The sequence below is a fragment of the Chanodichthys erythropterus genome, chromosome 17, assembly GCF_024489055.1.
Source record: "Chanodichthys erythropterus isolate Z2021 chromosome 17, ASM2448905v1, whole genome shotgun sequence".
Lineage (NCBI taxonomy): Eukaryota > Metazoa > Chordata > Actinopteri > Cypriniformes > Xenocyprididae > Chanodichthys > Chanodichthys erythropterus.
Window position 1 is genome coordinate 4,160,886 of NC_090237.1, and position 18,460 is coordinate 4,179,345.

Sequence of the window (18,460 nt, forward strand, 5' to 3'; positions counted from 1 at the left end):
GTATATAATTTTGGCTGCACAGCAGCTCTTAAGAATAGTGTCAATGCAGGCAGATCAAAGCACTGTTGAATATCAAATGTCAAGTCAAATGTCAAGTGTCCCCAACTAAGCAAGCCAAAGGCGTCAGCGTCAAGGAACCCAAACTCCAACAGGTGACATCAGGTGGCAAATAGGTGTTAAAATGGAGAAGAAGAAAAAAAACTTGGGAGAAACCAGGCTTAATATTTAATATGTTTAACATATTTAACATTATTAATATATATTAACTTGAGCCGAGTGGAATGTAGAAAGTCATCAGCATAAATTATATTCAAAACAATAGCATGCGCTGCTATGTTTACAGTTTGTGATATATCTGCAGCCTGAAGTGCTGGTCTCCCTTTCTGAAATTACGAATATAGACGAATATATATGAAAAAAGTAGACAGCAGTCTCCTTAAGCCCAAAGTATAGTTCACTTTCTACGCATAAGTGAGGGTCAGCATACAGTGCGTGTGACGCAAATTTTGTCATCAGTAGAGTATATGCGTGTAACGTTACTGTTTTTTTAAACAGGACATGTTTACTACTGAGCTGCTGAACAGCCTCATTGTCTTCAAAAGTTTTTTGTTTTCACCTTTTTTATTATGGTGATGTCTGAGATCTTCTTTAAAGTGGAACATTAAGCACATTTTAAAAGACAAGACCCTACACTGACTGCAATAATAAACCAGGACACATTTCGTTACATTAGTACTTTAACACTTAGAGGCTGGTTAAACTGTAATCTGAGAACATCTCTCACCTGCAGACTGGAAATATACAGCATCCAGAGAATATATTTCACATTTATTCCTTATTCACGATCGTTTACGACTGCTGAAAGCTTCAGCACTCGCCTCATCTTTCGCGATTCTCTCTTCTGCGCATACTCAGTGCGCGCGGTGTCATATTTCTTAAAGGTGCCGCATATTCTTAAAGGGATGTTCAGTCGAAAATTAAAATTCTGTCATCACTTACTCACCCTCAAGTTGAAACCTGTATGAATTTATTTCTTCTGTCAATATATTTTAAAGAATATTAGCTGATGGACCTCGTTGACTTCCATAGTATTTTTTTTTTAACTGGAAGTCAAAGGGGTCCATCAACTCTTTGGTTTCCAACATCCTTCAAAATATCTTCTTTTGTGTTTAACAGAAGAAAGAAATTCATACATGTTTGAACAACTTGAGCGCGAGTAAATGATTGACAGAGTGAACTATCCCTTGAAGTCCCCATTAAAAATCACAATTAAAGTTTTTTGGCTTTTAGTATGAATATGTTAGTCTTTATTGTTCAATAAGCTAGTGTGCTCCAATGACAAAATTTGCATTTAGAAGATATAAGCATTCAAAATGTTCATATACAGGGGGAACGATTGTTATTAAACAAATTAAAACAATGAAAACTAAACAACTAATTCTCTTTGTTCATTAAATAGATTGATCAAGAGGAGGATGTTTATTTCTCATAATTGCATGTACAATCAGACCACAATATAGTACACTTATGGCTCGTTTCCACTGAGCGGTACGGTTTGGTTTGGTACGGCACAGTACGCAATTTTTGCCATTTCCATTGTCAAAACTTGTGAATGGTACCCTAATTCCGAACCGTACCGTACCACTTTTTTGGGACCCTTTAGTTGGGGTAGGGGTGGGCGGATCGATCTAAATATCGATAGTATCAATGCCAACACTGGTATTGGTATCAGATCGATACAATTATAATTGAATTGATATTTTAATTTAAATATCTCTCCTCTACGTTCATTATACTTTGCTCGTGTCTTCTACCTCTACAATCCTGAGCAAACGCTGCTTTCACATCCTGGCCCACTTTGCTACTCCTCCCCCTCCTGCTGCTCTGCTGTGATTCGTTGTTGTGTCGTCACGTGACTCACTGACACAACGCGCCGAGGAGCAGCAAACTGAGTGAGCGAAGCTGATAGCACATTGAATGAGAGATCAGGATGGCAGAGAGGAAGAGAAGCGTTGTGTGGAGCTATTTTACTGCACTAAATGATAATGTATGATTTGTTCTTTGTTCTTCAGTAATAATTGTGTGCACTTTATTTCACTTTATTTCATTTGCATTTAAAACCAGAAAAAAGGGAGAGATTTTTGTTATTCTTTATTTATTTATTTATTTTTTAAAAAAAGGCTGTAAAGAATTCATTCTACAGCTAATAATTTTGTGGACTTCAATACATTAATAAAAAAATATTGCCTAAAGAATTGATCATTCATTCACCTCAGACATAATGACATACTGCTCTCCCCTACACAATTTTTTTATTTTTTTTTTAAGTAAAAAGTATTGTATTGGTATCGGTATCGGCAATACTGACCCTATATGTATTTGGTATCGGATAGATACCAGTAAATCTCAGTAAATCTCTTCCCACATTCAAAGCACACATGATCTTTCACTTCATTATGTGTTTTCTGGTGCTGTTTAAAATTCACCAGCCAAGAAAAACTCTTTCCACAGAGAAAACAGACATAAGGCCTCTCATCTGAATGAACTTTCAGGTGTCGTTTTAGACTTGATGACAATTTAAAATCTTTATCACACTGATCACAGTTAAATAGTTGTTCTCCAGAGTGACAGAGCAGATGAATTCTGAGTCCAAATATATATGGGAATCTCTTTCCACACTGTGAGCAGGTGTGCAGCTTTTTGTCTTTTGTTCCTTGAATTGTGAAGTCACAGAGTTTCTTTACATCATGTAGTTTGTGTCTTTAATCCTTCACTTCCATCTGGTCTAAAATAAACATATTAAGTACTTAAAATCAGTTCAAGTAGGAAAAAATATGAAAATTCAAAAGAACATTTAGCAGAAAACAAGACATCAGGTATCTGTCTGATTGTCAATGACTTTTGATGTGCTAAGGTCAGTTCTGTTATTCACTCGTTAAAATGATTAAAACAGACATATTATTAAGTTTTATACAATGTTATCTGCATATAAAGTTAAATACAAGGTTATGATAATTTACATGCATTTCTCATTTATATACAGCTTATTTTTTCACAGAATTATAGACTCAAGAATGGACACCAACCTATTTGTTCCTCAGTATCTTCATGTTTTATTCTGGATGGTTCTGGATCTTCAATCTCCTCTTTAATAAACGCCATCTCTAACAGTCACAGAATTCAGCTGCTACACCTGGAGTTTGTCCTTCTCTTGTAGGATGATGTGAATATTCCTAGTATTTATTGGTGAATTGTTGTGGGAGACACCAGATCTGCCAAATTCTGAATGACTTTAATTATGAGTAATGCAGGTATGACATCAGAACTCTGAAGTCTAATTCGCCACTGGTTCCTTCGAGATTTTCATATGGGGTTTTATAAAAGATATTTTAAGTAATTAATTTTAGATCATTATAAATACTTTGATATAAAAGTACCAAGTAGTTAAAAAGTGTCAAAAGAGAAAATCTGTCTAGAAAAAAAAGATACATCGATATTCGTTTTATAAATAATAACATCGCAGCCCACTGAATTGAGAGAGAAACAACAGGACCATCATGTTTAACTGAGCTGCTGAAAAGCCTCATTGGTGAAAGCTTCAGCACTCGCCTCGTCTCTCGCGGTTCTCTCTTCTGCGCATACTCAGTGCGCGCGGTCTCATATTTCTTAAAGGTGCCGAAACCTGCAATAGACCCTTTTCACATTTTTTTTTTTAAAGTGGAAGTCGTCATAGTTGGGTAAAATGAGAGAATACATACTTTTTTGTGTGTGTGTTTCCATTTGTTCAAATAGCAAAAGAAACATGGTGTTTTCCACAATAGTGTTTTCACAATTTTCAAAAAGAGGAAAAAATTAGAGAACGATTTATAACGACAGTCAGAAGAGAGAAAGATGTCATAGCTGCTGTATTAGAAACACCCTCACAGCAGCGTAAACTAGTTTTATGTAATGTGATGCTTAGGTAAGGATTAGGTAATATAAGTATAGTGTAAATGCACATACGTTTTTTTTTTTTTTAAATGAAAATATAATTTTTTTGCAGGGTTTACGATATTGATGACTGTAGAAACAGTCTGAGAAAAGGGTCTATTGCTAGCCTGGGTGCCAGCCCGAACCCCGCCCACAACATTTTTTGGACGCGAAGTTCGGTCTGGACTCGATCCATTGTGGAGTAATGCTGCATTCACGTCACCTCGTATTTACCGGATTCTTGAAATGACAACACGTGACGTTATATTCGGAGCTGTTCACGTCCTCGGACTGGGAAATAAGCGTTTCCATGGCACCACTATCAACGCCTAAATGAATCTACAGTGGTCAGGTGGTACAGCGGCCACGTGGTACATGTGGGAGCTTTCAGAAAACTCCCAGCTTACAAGCTGTAATTACGAGCTCTACAAGGACATGAATGCTTTTTACAAGCTAGACTCTCGTAACTACAGGAATTCCGAGGCCGCGTGAACGCACCTTATTTAAACTCGGCTCCCAGAAGGCCGAGCCAATCAATTTGCCAGGGCTGGCTTTAATCGATGATGGACAGGCTATCTGCGGTTACGTAACCACCCACGTCACCAAAGAGCGCTCGGGTTGAATTGGTTTTCACCAACGATGACTACAGCTGGAGAAGTAAGATGTTTAGATTCCGCTATCACGTCTGTAATAAAAGAAATCGACAGCGCATTAATTTTAAAAGACGAACAAAGAACTGCAATCAAGGCATTTGTCGATGGGAAAGATGTGTTTGCCGTCCTTCCAACGGGATTCTGCAAAAGTTTAAGTACAAGTTCAACATACGTCACTTACTGCGTTGCTCTGATTGGTTGTAGGTCTATCCAATTTAGTGCAGAGGTTTTTTTTTTACTGGTTCGGTTAAGACACGCCCCATAATTCAAGTGCAATGGAGCAGTATCAGACTCGCATTCTGCCTAGAATGTGAGTATGACGAAGTCAGGCTAGTCTATTGCATTTGCGCAATTAATATCTACGCGAGTTGTGCAACGACACGGCTCCTCAGTGGATGAATCTGTTGCTGTCAATGACCGCACCGGTGTGGATACTGTACTGTGGAATCCCAGATTCTACATCTTGGAAGTATGAACAAAATAAGAATTTTCACCGGAATATGTCATCTGAACAAGTAAATAACAAATCTGCCACTTTTGTTTTGCCCAACTGAGGAAAAAAAGTAAATAACAAATCTGCCACTTTTGTTTTGCCCAACTGAGGAAAAAAGCATTACAATGTAATGATCGTTTAGCTCGGATCACATGCAAATTATTATTATTATTGTTATACTTTGTTCTCAAATTGTTAATGTTAACAGCATCAGCATTGCGTGACTGTGTATTTATTAGTGTTACCTGTAGATTTCAATTTCTGTACCCATTCTGTAGTCTGAAGTGTTTCGCTTTTTGACCACGGCTGAATCTCCAGCTGTCACTGATGATTTCATTTGGACCTTTCTGGATTACAATCCGCAATCAAAATGATAAGTTTAATTGCAGCTGCTGTGAGAAAAAGTTATAAATGATCCATCACATGATATAGCCTACTAGCAGGGACTCTATTCCTCTATTCCTTTCTGTTTACAGACGTGACGTAATGACACAAAGACCAACTGCTGAATGCTCGAATTTCCATCAGAAACCCACCAGTATGATTTAAATTTTAAAATATTATTACAAGCTAACTGTTGTTAATCGGGCTAAGATAATGAGATAGTTTTGAACACTGGCTGGTTATGTACTTGCTCAAAAAAATTGATTTTGAATAATTTTTAAACCAAAAAAAGTTACGGACTGAAATAGATCAATCAAAACAAAGATGTTGTTTCCGTTTGATCTCTCATAATGTTATGTACGATTACGATTATGTACAATTTAGTACGCTTGAGAAATAAGTAAAGAACATGAATATATTTTATTCAAGTAAGACCAGCTAAGCACAAAATCCATCCTGACACAAAATAAAACTACGACGACTTTATTTACACTGTGAGAGCTGTTAACTTTCTAGTTTTCCAAGCATTTCACAAAGATTAGATGATTTTAGTAAAAACTCCATATTTTATTTCAGAGAATTTACTTTAAAATATTTGACATGAAAATGAATGCTGCTCACTTGCAATGTTTTCTATGAGTTTGAAGGATGATAAATGTTTAAAACTTAGTTTAAATCTTTCTCCAGTACGAATTCTTTGATCTAGTAACTTAGATATAGTAAAACTCTTCGTACTCTCACAACACACATGATCTCTCACATCATTTTTTTTTTTTTTTTTAACTGTTCAGCCTTGAAAAACTCTTTCCACAGTAAGAACACACATATAGTTCACTAAATTAGCTTTCAGATGCTGTTTTTAATGTGATTATGAAATAAACTTTTTACCACACTGGTAAATTATTTTTCTCCAGAGTGAATGTGTAAATGAATACTGAGAGCTTTGGTACTTTTAAAACTCTTCTCACACTGAGCACATTGGTACGGCTTCTCTCCAGTATGAACTCGCTCATGAGATTGCAGGTTTCCAGACTTAGTGAAACTCTTTTCACAATAAGAGCACTTATAAGGTCTTTCTCCAGTATGAACTCGCTCATGTGATTTCAGGCTTCCAGAATAAGTAAAACTCTTGTCACAATGTGAACACTTGTAAGGTTTTTCTCCAGTATGAATTCGTTGGTGCCATTTCAGATGGCCAGATGTAGTAAAGCTCTTCCCACAGTCACAACACACATGATCTTTCACTTCGTCATGTGTTTTCTGGTGCAGTTTAAAACTGTCCAGCCGTGAAAAACTCTTTCCACAGAGAGAACACACATAAGGCTTCTCATCTGAATGAACTATCAGGTGTTGTTTTAGATTTGATAATGTAGTAAAATCTTTACCACACTGATCACAGTTAAATAGTTTTTCTCCAGAATGACGGAGCAGATGAACACTGAGAGATGATGCTCGAGAAAAACTCTTTTCACACTGAGTGCATGTAAACGGTTTTTCTCCAGTGTGAACTCTCATGTGTGTCATAAGGCTTCCTTTTTGTGTGAAACTCTTTCCACACTGGGTACAGTGGTACGGCTTCTCTCCAGTATGAACTCGCTCATGAGATTCCAAGTTTCCAGACTGACTGAAACTCTTCTCACAATATGAGCACTTGTAAGGTCTTTCTCCAGTATGAAATCGCTCATGTGATTTCAGGTTTCCAGACAGTGTGAAACTCCTGTCACAGTATAAGCACTTGTAAGGTTTTTCTCCAGTATGAATTCTTTGGTGTCGTTTCAGTTCACCAGATGCAGTAAAGCTCTTCCCACAGTCAAAGCACACATGATCTTTCACATCATTATGTGTTTTCTGGTGCAGTTTAAAACTATCAGGCAATGAAAAACTCTTTCCACAGAGAGAACACACATAAGGTCTCTCATCTGAATGAACTTTCAGGTTTTTTTTTGGTTGTGATGACAAAATAAAATCTTTATCACATTGATCACAGTTAAACGATTTTTCTCCGGTGTGAACTGTCATGTGTTTGTTAAGGTTTCCTTTTTGTCTGAAACTCTTTCCACACTGTGAGCAGATGTGCAGTTTTTTGGCTTTTGTTCCTTGAGTTTTGTTAAAGTTATGATGCTCCTCCCCAATTTCCTCCATTTCATTTCTTTGCTGTTTCACTTTCATCTGATCTAAAATAGACATAAAATTATCTCTGATGTGCCAAATCTTAGTCCTGTTAATATTCTCTTGTTAATAGGATCAAAATGTGTTTGACAACTGTTATAGCCTACAAGATTATGATTAAAAGTATATAAAAGATGATGATTACAATTATATAAGCATTTCTGCATCAGTAATCATTCATATAATGCTTATTTCACAGCCACCAAAGTGGTCAACAATGAAGAATCAGGAATTGACACCAACCTATTTGTTCCTTAGTATCTTCATGTTTTATTGTAGATGGTTCTGAAATACTCATGTCTTCAATCTCTTCTTTAATAAACTCCATCTTTGACAGTCACACAGATTTCAGCTGCTACACCTGGAGTTTGTCCTTCTCTTGTAGGATGATGTGAATATTCCCAGTATTTATTGGTGAATTGTTGTGGGAGGAGCTTCACTGCAGGTGATCACTGTGTGTGATAATGACGCCCACAGGACCAGTTCTGGGTAAAAGAGTGTTAAAGAAAAGTTTCTGAATTTAAATTAACTGAACATGTCTGTTTTCTGATAGAAATATAGAGAATTTTGTACAGTATATGTACAGTTACTTATTAGTTGCATTTAAAACAAAGTTTGTTTACTTTTTGTCCAAAGTATGAGGTTTCACAGACAGGGTTTAGATTAAGCCAGGATTAGGCCTTAGTCCAGTTAGGACATTTAAGTAGCATTTATAAACATGCTTTAGATAAAAAAGTGGGCATCTTGAGACAAAACAATGGCACTAAGATATTTTAAGATATGTCAGTGCAAGTTGCCTCTGAGTTAAAACAGCTCAGTAATGTATTTTAGTCTAGTATATGCTTAAACCTTGTCTGTGAAACAGAGAGAAACAAAAGGACCATCATGTTTAAAGGTGCAGTATGTAATAATTTTGTCTGTTAGAGGTTGCTAAAAGCCTATTCAAAACAAAGGTGTAGCTTGATGACGCCAAGTTTGAGAGCGGAATCTTGGGACATGTGGTCTCCACCTCAACGGACAATGCAAAAGAATAGGCATAGGACTCGGGAAGAAAACATGTTCATGCATGCGATTATTAATGCTTCTGTATTATGAAGCAGAGCAGGACCGAGTGTTGTGGAGCTGAACGAGGAGCTGGAGTGATAGCGCAACACACTCCTCATGAACAGCTGGACTTTTATTATGTCACAGTCTCCGGCGCCGCTTCCACTTTTACGGTCATGAGTATCCGGTAAAGCAGCTGTTTATTAGATAGATTTGAGTGTTTTGAAAATTGTCTCTGTGAGACATTATTGTAGACTGCAGTAAGATAGATCGATTTTAGACTATCATATTAAATACCGGATGTCTTGTGTTGATAAATGGTATGCAATTCATTTTAAAACATATTGTATGATGGAGAAAATGCTGTATTACTGTTACTAAAAATAAAGCTGCATCTGATTATGCTATGTTAGCTACTTGACAAAATAGTATTTTTCTCTGAGGCATGGTAAAGCATGGTACTCGCAAAAAATCAAGAAAATTGATTTAAACAAAAAGAATAAACGTGTTGAGCTATATAACAACAATTCGTTTTCTGTCTATAAATATATCAAAACAGATGTTCCCTTGTCTATTAAAATGCATAATATAGTAAAGCGCCTTTGGTGTTTCCATGGTTTCTACAAAATAAAACCGGAAACCGAGAGTAACGCAGGTATGACGCAATTGACACGTCCCGGAGCCTTGGATAAAATTGCAATTTTCTCACGATATACAAATAGTTGGGTCCCACTTTATATTAGGTGGCCTTAACTACTAAGTACTTACATTTAAATTAATCATTTGATACAATGCACTTATTGCGTACATACATGTTTTTACATTGAACTTATATTTTAGAAACACCTGCATGTAATTACATCTGTAATTAATTTCTGTATTTACACTGTTGACCCATTCCTTACACCTTACCGCTACCCTTAAACCTACCCATACCACCAAAGCTTTCCCTAACCTTACCCGTATCCCACCTCAATAGCAGCAAAAGTGTTTTGCAATTCAATATGAACCCAATAAGTACATTGTACTTATTTTTTTTATGTAAGTACATAGTAGTTAAGGCCACTTAATATAAAGTGGGACCGATAGTTGGAAACATTTGGGATATTGTAAGTACTCAAGTGAACAAAATATATAACACTGGCCTAGTGGTTTTTTGATATTTTACTGCAAAATATTTCATATTGCACCTTTAACTGAGCTGCTGAAAAGCCTTTGTCTCCAAAAGGTCCCTGTTTTCACCTAATTTATTATGGTGATGTCTGATATCTTCTGTAAAGCGACACATTAAGCACATTTTATTAGTATCAACAGAGAAGAGTATGTAAAACAACAACAACAAAAAACTCTCTGCCAACATATTATTACACTCTTAATAATAAACCAGGACACACTTCGTTACATATGTACTTTAACACGTAGATGCTGGTTAATGTTAAACTGTAATCCGAGAACATCTCTCACCTGCAGAATGAAAATATACGGCATCCAAAGAAAATATTACACATTTATCCTTCATTCACGAATCAGCGGCGCTTTCAGCTTCAACTGTTCAAAGTTTTCACTCGTCTCCTCTCTCACGTTTCTCTCTTCTGCGCATCCTCAGTGCGCGCAGTGTCAGGTTTCTTAAAGGTGCCGCGTATTCTTAAAGGGATAGTTCAGCCAAAAACGAAAATTCTGTTCCCTTTCGATACTTCACTCGTACTGCGTATGGGGAAAGGTCTCCCTTTTTCCCCGCTGCTGAAGCCTTTTTCAATAACGCAGTGTAACTGCACCGTCATTGGTTCACTCATAGACAAGTTGTTGAACCAATGGCGGCGCGGCATAGCTGCGCGGCCTATGGCGACAAAGCGCGCGAATATTCCCGCCGAAATGGGCGGGGTATAGGGCTATATAAGCAGGCGTTTCGCCATAGGATTTCAGTGTTTTCTCCTTCAGCGACGACATCTACTTCTCTTCGCTGATCTCCGCCTGAAGCCGAAGAAGCTCGCCGCCTTCTGCTCTCGCCGCCGTCTGAAGAGGCTCCCGCAGCGGACTCGCCTGGACTCGCCGGTGGAAGAAAGCGCCGGCGCCCTCGCGGACTGCAGCTTCTAGCGCCGTCGCCGAGCCGCCGCCTCCCGCTTCCCGCTTCCGGCCGCTTCCTGTGCGTCCCCTGCCGCCATCCGGCGCGCCGCCTGAGAGCTTCATCCGCGGCTTAAACGCCGCTCTAAAAGAGCGATTTCCAGCGGTTTTCACCGCTTTAAGAGCTTCCGCGGCCCTCGCCGCTCTAAAAGAGCCACCCAATTGCCGTTTTCACGGCAGCGGCGTCTCACGATGCCCCGCCACTCATGTGGTACTTGCAGGGCCCCCTGCACGACGACGATGGACACAGCGAGTGTGTCGCTTGCCTGGGCAAGCCCCACGCAGACGGCGCGCTCGCTGGAGACTCATGCCCGCACTGCGAGTGTATGAGTCTCGCTTCCCTGCGCTCGCGGGTCGCCTTCTTCACTGAGGGCGATCTCGCCGCTCGCGCCCTCCCCGTCTCCTTCCTCCCGCGGTCCGGCGAGGAAAAGACAGCGGGGTAGAGCGACTCAGCGCCAGGAGTTGAGCGAGCTCACGCCGGCCCAGCCCCGCGTGCCTCGCCCTCTCCTCCCAGGGAACTCTCTCCAGTTCTGTTCTCTCGCCCTGAGCAGAGTCCCTCCGCAGAAGCGAGTGACCTCGTCTCATTCGGGGGAACAGACGACGAACAAGACGACTCCATGTCTCTTGCGGCTTCCGAAGCGGAAGGATGGGCTGGCGAGCCGGAAGACCCCGCTCCACCGCCTCCCTTGGAACCCATCGAGCATGGCCAGGGCATGGATGCCGAGCTCTTCCGCATCCTGTCTAGAGCCGTTGAAGAGCTGGACCTCGAGTGGGCCCCTCCAGAGGAGCCGTCTCGCAGCCGCCTGGACGAATGGTTTCTGCCAGGCCGCCGCCAAAGCACCTCGCCAGCGTTCCAGCGCCCTTCTTTCCTGAGGTCCACGAAGAGCTGACGAAGTCGTGGCGCGCTCCTTACTCTGCCCGCCTCCACACTACGCACCGCTCCGCCCTCACCGCCGTCGACGGCGCCGAGGAGAAGGGATACGAGCGCTTGCCACCCCTAGATGAAGCGGTGGCTGCTCACCTCTGTCCTCCCGCGGCTGTGGGTTGGAAGACGAAGAGGGCCCTTCCTTCCAAGCCCTGTCGGACCACCTCTACTCTGGCTGGACGGGCTTACACCTCGGCGGGCCAAGCTGCCTCTGCGCTCCACACCATGGCCATATTTCAAGCATTCCAGGCCAAACTCCTCCGCTCTCTGGATGAGTCTGGAATCGACGCGCCAAGCCTTCAAAGATCTCCGCAGCGCCACGGATCTTGCCCTGCGAGCTACGAAGGCTACGGCCCAGGCCATCGGTCGTTCCATGGCCAGCCTGGTCGTGTTGGAGCGCCACCTGTGGCTCAACCTAACGGAGATCAAAGACCTAGACAAGACGGCCTTCTTAGACGCCCCGGTCTCGCCTTCTGGTCTCTTCGGGCCTGCAGTGGATGGCTTCACTGAGCGCTTTACTGCCGCGCAGAAATCGTCTCAGGCTATGAGGCATTTCTTGCCTAAGCGCTCCAGCTCCGCTTCTGCGTCTAGCCGCCCCAGGACTGCGCCGGCTCAGCAGAACAAACCAGCCCCACCTGCAACACAGGCAGCGCCGCCCCAGGAGCATCGCCAGCGCTCGCGCCCTGCGAAGCGCCCTCCCTTCCCGAGGCGCCAGGGACCCCGGCCCAGGATTGTGCTGGACCCGGTGCCTCCGAAGTCGTCCTGATTCGTCGGACAGGAAGAGGATGGGGGACCGTCCCGTTACGACCGGACCACCCCAAAAGCTCCCACGGGTAATTTCCCCTCCGCCTCGTTTATTTCCGGGCGTGGGAAACATACTCCAAGTGACAGCTGGGCCCACACCTGTTGCGCCCACTCCAAACGCCGTTTTCACGGCGGACAAATTTTTACCTCATCACAAAAAGAGCAAATTTCCTCTTCCACCCCTCGCGGTGTACGACCCTCTCAACGGCGGTCTGTCACCCAACATTATTCAACCCCTAGCCACTCGGGCCGAGGCCTGGCAGGCCATCCCCGATGTGTCAGAATGGGTCATGGGGATCGTAAACCAGGGCTACTCGCTCCAGTTTGCACGACGGCCCCCCGCTTCGCCGGGGTGCTTCAAACATCGGTCAATCCGGACGACGCTCATGTCCTCCGGGCCGAAGTCATGTCGTTGCTGGAAAAAGGAGCTGTGGAAATGGTTCCTCCGTCAGAGAGCGAGACAGGCTTTTACAGCCGCTACTTTCTGGTCCCCAAAAAGGATGGCGGTCTCAGACCCATCCTAGACCTCAGGCTTTTGAATCACTCCCTCATGAGACGGAAGTTCAAAATGCTGACGCTGAAGCAGATCCTCGCGCACATTTGCCCCGAGGACTGGTTCTGCTCGCTGGACCTGAAGGATGCGTATTTTCACATCCAGATAGCCCCCGTCACAGACGATTCTTGAGATTCGCATACGAAGGGGTGGCATACCAATATACGGTCCTGCCCTTCGGGCTGTCTCTGGCTCCCCGCACTTTCACCAAGTGCATGGACGCGCGCTTTCCCCTCTGAGACAGATGGGAATCCGGGTTCTGAATTACCTCGACGACTGGCTCATCTTAGCCCGTTCGCGAGACGAGCTGGAACGCCACAGATCCGTGCTCCTCAGCCATCTACAATGCCTGGGTCTCAGGGTCAACTTAGCCAAGAGCTCGCTATGCCCCACTCAACGAATTTCGTTTCTGGGAGCAGTTTTCGACTCGGTCCGTATGACGGCAGTAGTCTCGCCAGAGCGCGCCCTGGCAATTCAGCAGCTCACGGCATCTGTCACGAACAAAGCCTATCTCCCTCTGAAGTTTTTCCAGAGGCTGCTAGGGCTGATGGCTTCCGCCTCCCCGGTGCTGCAGCTAGGCCTTCTTCGGATGCGGCCTCTTCAGTACTGGTTGAAGTTCCGGGTTCCTCCCAGCGCATGGCGGCACGGCCGCCTATGTCTCAAGGTCAATCGGGCCTGTCTTCTAGCCCTGAAACCTTGGATGGATCCAGTATGGTTCCAACGCGGAGTCCCCTTACAGGCGGTCTCACGGAGGACGGTGCTCTCAACAGACGCCTCCAACTTGGGCTGGGGCGCTGTGTGCGAGGGCAGACCGGCCTTCGGCTCGTGGAGCCACGAGGAAAGCCATCTACACATCAACTGTCTAGAGATGCTAGCAGTGATGAAAGCCCTTCAGTTCTTTCAGGCTTACTTGACGGGACGTCATGTTCTAGTTCGGTCAGACAGTATGACGGTGGTGTCATACCTGAACCACCAAGGCGGTCTTTCGTCCAGCCGCTTATGCGCTCTGGCGAAACGACTGCTGGAATGGGCTCTTCCGAGGCTTCAGTCGCTCAGAGCGACTCATGTTCCTGGCAGGAACAATCTGGGTGCGGACATGTTGTCACGGAGCAACATCCCCTCCGACGAGTGGATGCTCCACCCCCAAGTGGTCCTCACGATCTGGGAGTTCTTCGGGAAGGCAGAGGTAGACCTCTTCGCCTCAGAAGACAACTCTCATTGCCCAACATTTTTCTCGAAGGAAGTAGATGCTCTGGCCCACACATGGCCCAGCACGCTCCTTTATGCTTTCCCTCCGATCGCACTGATCCCCCAGGTCATCAGGCGTATCAGAGAAGACCAGCACAGAGTCCTTCTGGTGGCCCCGCTCTGGAGGAACCAGGTTTGGTCCTCAGAGCTATTCAGGCTCTCTCTAAGAGCCCCGTGGCCGATTCCCCTGAGACGGGACCTCCTCTCTCAGGCAAACAGAACAATCTGGCACCCACAGCCGCAGCTCTGGGCTCTGCACCTCTGGTCCCTCGATGGGAGCCGACTAGCCTCCCCGAGGACGTCCTAAATACCATTTCTCAGGCTAGAGCCCCATCTACGAGGCGCCTCTACGACCAGAAGTGGTCAGTCTTTGTTGATTGGTGTTCAACACGCAACATAGACCCTGTGGAGAGTGACGTATCTTCCATACTGTCTTTCCTCCAAGAACGCTTGGAAATGGGGCGCTCCCCTTCCACGCTTAAGGTTTACGTAGCAGCCATTGCAGCGTTCCACGCTCCTATTGCTGGCCAATCGGTGGGACGAAACGGGCTCGTGATCCGTTTTTTGAGAGGTGCTAGGCGTTTGAATCCTCCTCGCCCTCTCACTATTCCCTCCTGGGACCTCTCGTTGGTCCTCAGGGCCTTGAAAGGAGCCCCATTTGAACCAATGGGTTCAGCCGACCTCAGGCCCCTAACACTAAAAACCGCTCTGCTACTAGCACTAGCATCGGTAAAGCGTGTTGGCGATTTGCAGGCCCTCTCTGTGAACCCTGCATGCCTCGAATTCGGGCCTGGTGACTCTAAGGTCGTTCTGAAACCTAGGCATGGCTACGTCCCTAAAGTGCTCTCAACTCCGTTTAGAGCTCAGGTCATCTCGCTCTCTGCTCTTCCTCCCTCGGCGGACGAACCAGAGCTGCAGCTACTCTGCCCAGTCAGGGCATTGAGGACCTACATAGACCGATCACAGTCTTTCAGACTGTCGGATCAGCTCTTTGTTTGTTTTGGCGGCCGCACCAAAGGGTCTCCGGTCTCGAAACAACGCATTTCCCGTTGGATAGTGGATGCTATTAACCTGTGCTACTCCTCACTGGGCACTAATTGCCCCATAGGAGTCAGGGCCCACTCCACTAGAGGAATGGCTTCCTCGTGGGCTTGGTCCAACGGAGTTTCCATCCAAGACATCTGTGAGGCGGCCGGCTGGTCTTCGCCGTCCACCTTTGTCAGGTTCTATCACCTCGATGTCCCGACCTTACAAGCTCGGGTCCTGTCGGTGTGATTAGCGGCTTCCAACAGGTCCCGCTTCACGCCACCATAGGAAGTATCTTCCTTCAGTGTAACCATGGGTTCGGTTAGGCTTTGCCTCCGCTTGTCCTTTTTGCCCCCCTCTGGGTGGCCAAATGCAAGCTATATCGTTCCCAGCCGTGGCACGGCGTGGTTGAATTCGTTCCCCATACGCAGTACGAGTGAAGTATCGAAAGGGAACGTCCTCGGTTACTAACGTAACCTCGGTTCCCTGAGATACGGAACGAGTACTGCGTCACTTGCCGTGCCACGAGGCTGCGGCTCAGGGTCGTCGCTTCAGTCGATTGACACTGAAATCCTATGGCGAAACGCCTGCTTATATAGCCCTATACCCCGCCCATTTCGGCGGGAATATTCGCGCGCTTTGTCGCCATAGGCCGCGCAGCTATGCCGCGCCGCCATTGGTTCAACAACTTGTCTATGAGTGAACCAATGACGGTGCAGTTACACTGCGTTATTGAAAAAGGCTTCAGCAGCGGGGAAAAAGGGAGACCTTTCCCCATACGCAGTACTCGTTCCGTATCTCAGGGAACCGAGGTTACGTTAGTAACCGAGTACGTTATCATTTACTCACCCTCAGTTTGTTTCAATCCTGTATGGATTTTAGCCCTGTAATTTAAATATTCTGTTTGAAAGGGTGTGTCGGCTGTGAGACTTCATTTTAATCACCCACTGCCCCAAAGCTGGTTCATTGCAGTTGGGGCCCCAGTGCGTGTGAGCATTTCACAAAAACTAAAGGAAAGCTTTAACTGTAGCCTATATTCTGACTAGTTTATTCGTTTACTATACAGGGTGCGATTTGTGAAAAAAACAGAGGGGAGGATGTTTTGAATTTTCTTTTTTTTTCTTTTTTTTTTTTTTTAATTTGTTAAAAATCACAGTTCTATATACTATTTTTTGGCAGCTGTTACAGAAACATTTTTTTTTTTTTTTAAATCTTCTGATTTAACCTTGAGATTTGAAGTATTACATAGCTTAGATATTTGCACCACTAAAATGACATTAATAATTCTTAATTTCTGATAGAAATGCAAAATCAATCGGTAGTGATTAATAGAATAACGAGACACAACCCTTTACATTCAATCGCGTTTGTTCCCGTTTATTTTTGATCACAGTGCATATACGTTTACCTCAGATTTTATTATATAGAATTGAAGCTGGGCTGTACGCAGGGTTTTATAATTCCCGAGGTCAGAAAATGTTGTTCGCTAGGGGGTTACGAGAACATTTAGATTTCCCTGGTGTACATATGTGCATTTTAAGACGTTTCAAGGCCAACAAATTGGATAACAATAGCTTTAAAAACATGTCCACATATATACATGCATGCACAGTTTTGAGGCAGCTTTAATCGCATGTTTGGCGATTTCATGACTTCACTTACAACAGAAAAACACCATCATTGCTCGTAGTTTCTTATGCGCTTTATTTAAAATAAAGTCATTATGCGGCGTGCGCCGGCGCATTTGCGCATGCAATTCTTGGGTGCGCGCCACGAGCACAGTATAATGCTGATTGGACAGTCGTGTTCATTTTTCTGAGTTTTACAGACATAGCCTGACAAAACCTCATCTGACCGCAGTTCACTGTTGTTCAACTGAAGCTCCCTTGTCGTCACCTGCACCATTTCCGCGCTCGTTTGACTTGAGCCTGGCACTGAGACGAAGTCGGAATGCGCGTCTATTTTTGGTATTCGATATTCGTCATTTGGTGGATCAAGAACATATGAAAAAACGAATACGACAGTTTCGGACTCAGTAAGGGTGCAAGGACCTTAAAATTTTGAGGCTTGCGCAGCTTCTCGAGGAGAAATCAAACAAATGAGCGCCGTTTTCTAAAGTCTATGAGCGCAGCACACACAAATAAACTAAACTGACATACTGCAGTTAAATTTCAAAATGTGTTTTTTATATTTATAACATTTTACAGTTCAGCAACATACATCACACGACCTGACGACCAAGAGAGCTGACAATTGACCATCACCTCGCGATTGAAAATGTGACACTGATATGACAGTTCAACAAAGTTAATAATATAAAGTCACTTACATTTTAGACAAAATAATGACTGTTTTGATCTATTTTAGCAGCGAAAATAGATCCGATGAATTCAAACAAAGATCACAACATAGCGCATCTCACAGCAACACTCAATCGTGTTTTGAACGATTCAGTGTTTTGAACAAATCGTTTGAGTCAAAGATTCAATGACCCATTCACAAACATGAGTCATTCTTGATGAATCGGCCATTTATGACTCGCTTAATAAAACCGCTTATCACCTGCATTTGCGCAATCAAATTTGTTCAAATGTTTTTTTTAATCTGTCCAAACACAATTAAATGTTTATTCAGGAGTTATGTATATACAAAAGTATAAGTTTTTACAGTAGTTTAGTGATAACATTTTTTTTCCTCCCATCCTGTAGCCTACTCTTTCATGTTGTTTCAGATATAGTAAAACTCTAAAACACTCACAACACACATGAACTCTCACTTCTTTTTTGTAGTTTAAATCTGTTCATCCTTGAAAAACTCTTTAGACAGTAAAAACACAGAAAGTTTATTAAATCAACTTTCAGTAATTGTTTTAAAGGGATAGTTCACCCAAAAATGAAAATTTTATGTTCATCTGCTTACCCCCAGGGCATCCAAGATGTAGGTGACTTTGTTTCTTCAGTAGAACACAAATGATGATTTATAACTGCAACCGCTACCATTTGTCAGTCAAATAATAGGAGTGAATGGGAACTTCTACTATAAGAGTAAATAAAACTTGCTTAGACAAATCC

General features: G+C 43.4%; 1 pseudogene; it reads right to left on the reverse strand.

The window, feature by feature from the left end:
• LOC137005191 (zinc finger protein 721-like) overlaps positions 1–10,287 on the reverse strand; it is a 30,605-nt pseudogene extending 20,318 nt beyond the window's left edge.
• Between the last annotated feature and the right edge of the window lie 8,173 nt (positions 10,288–18,460).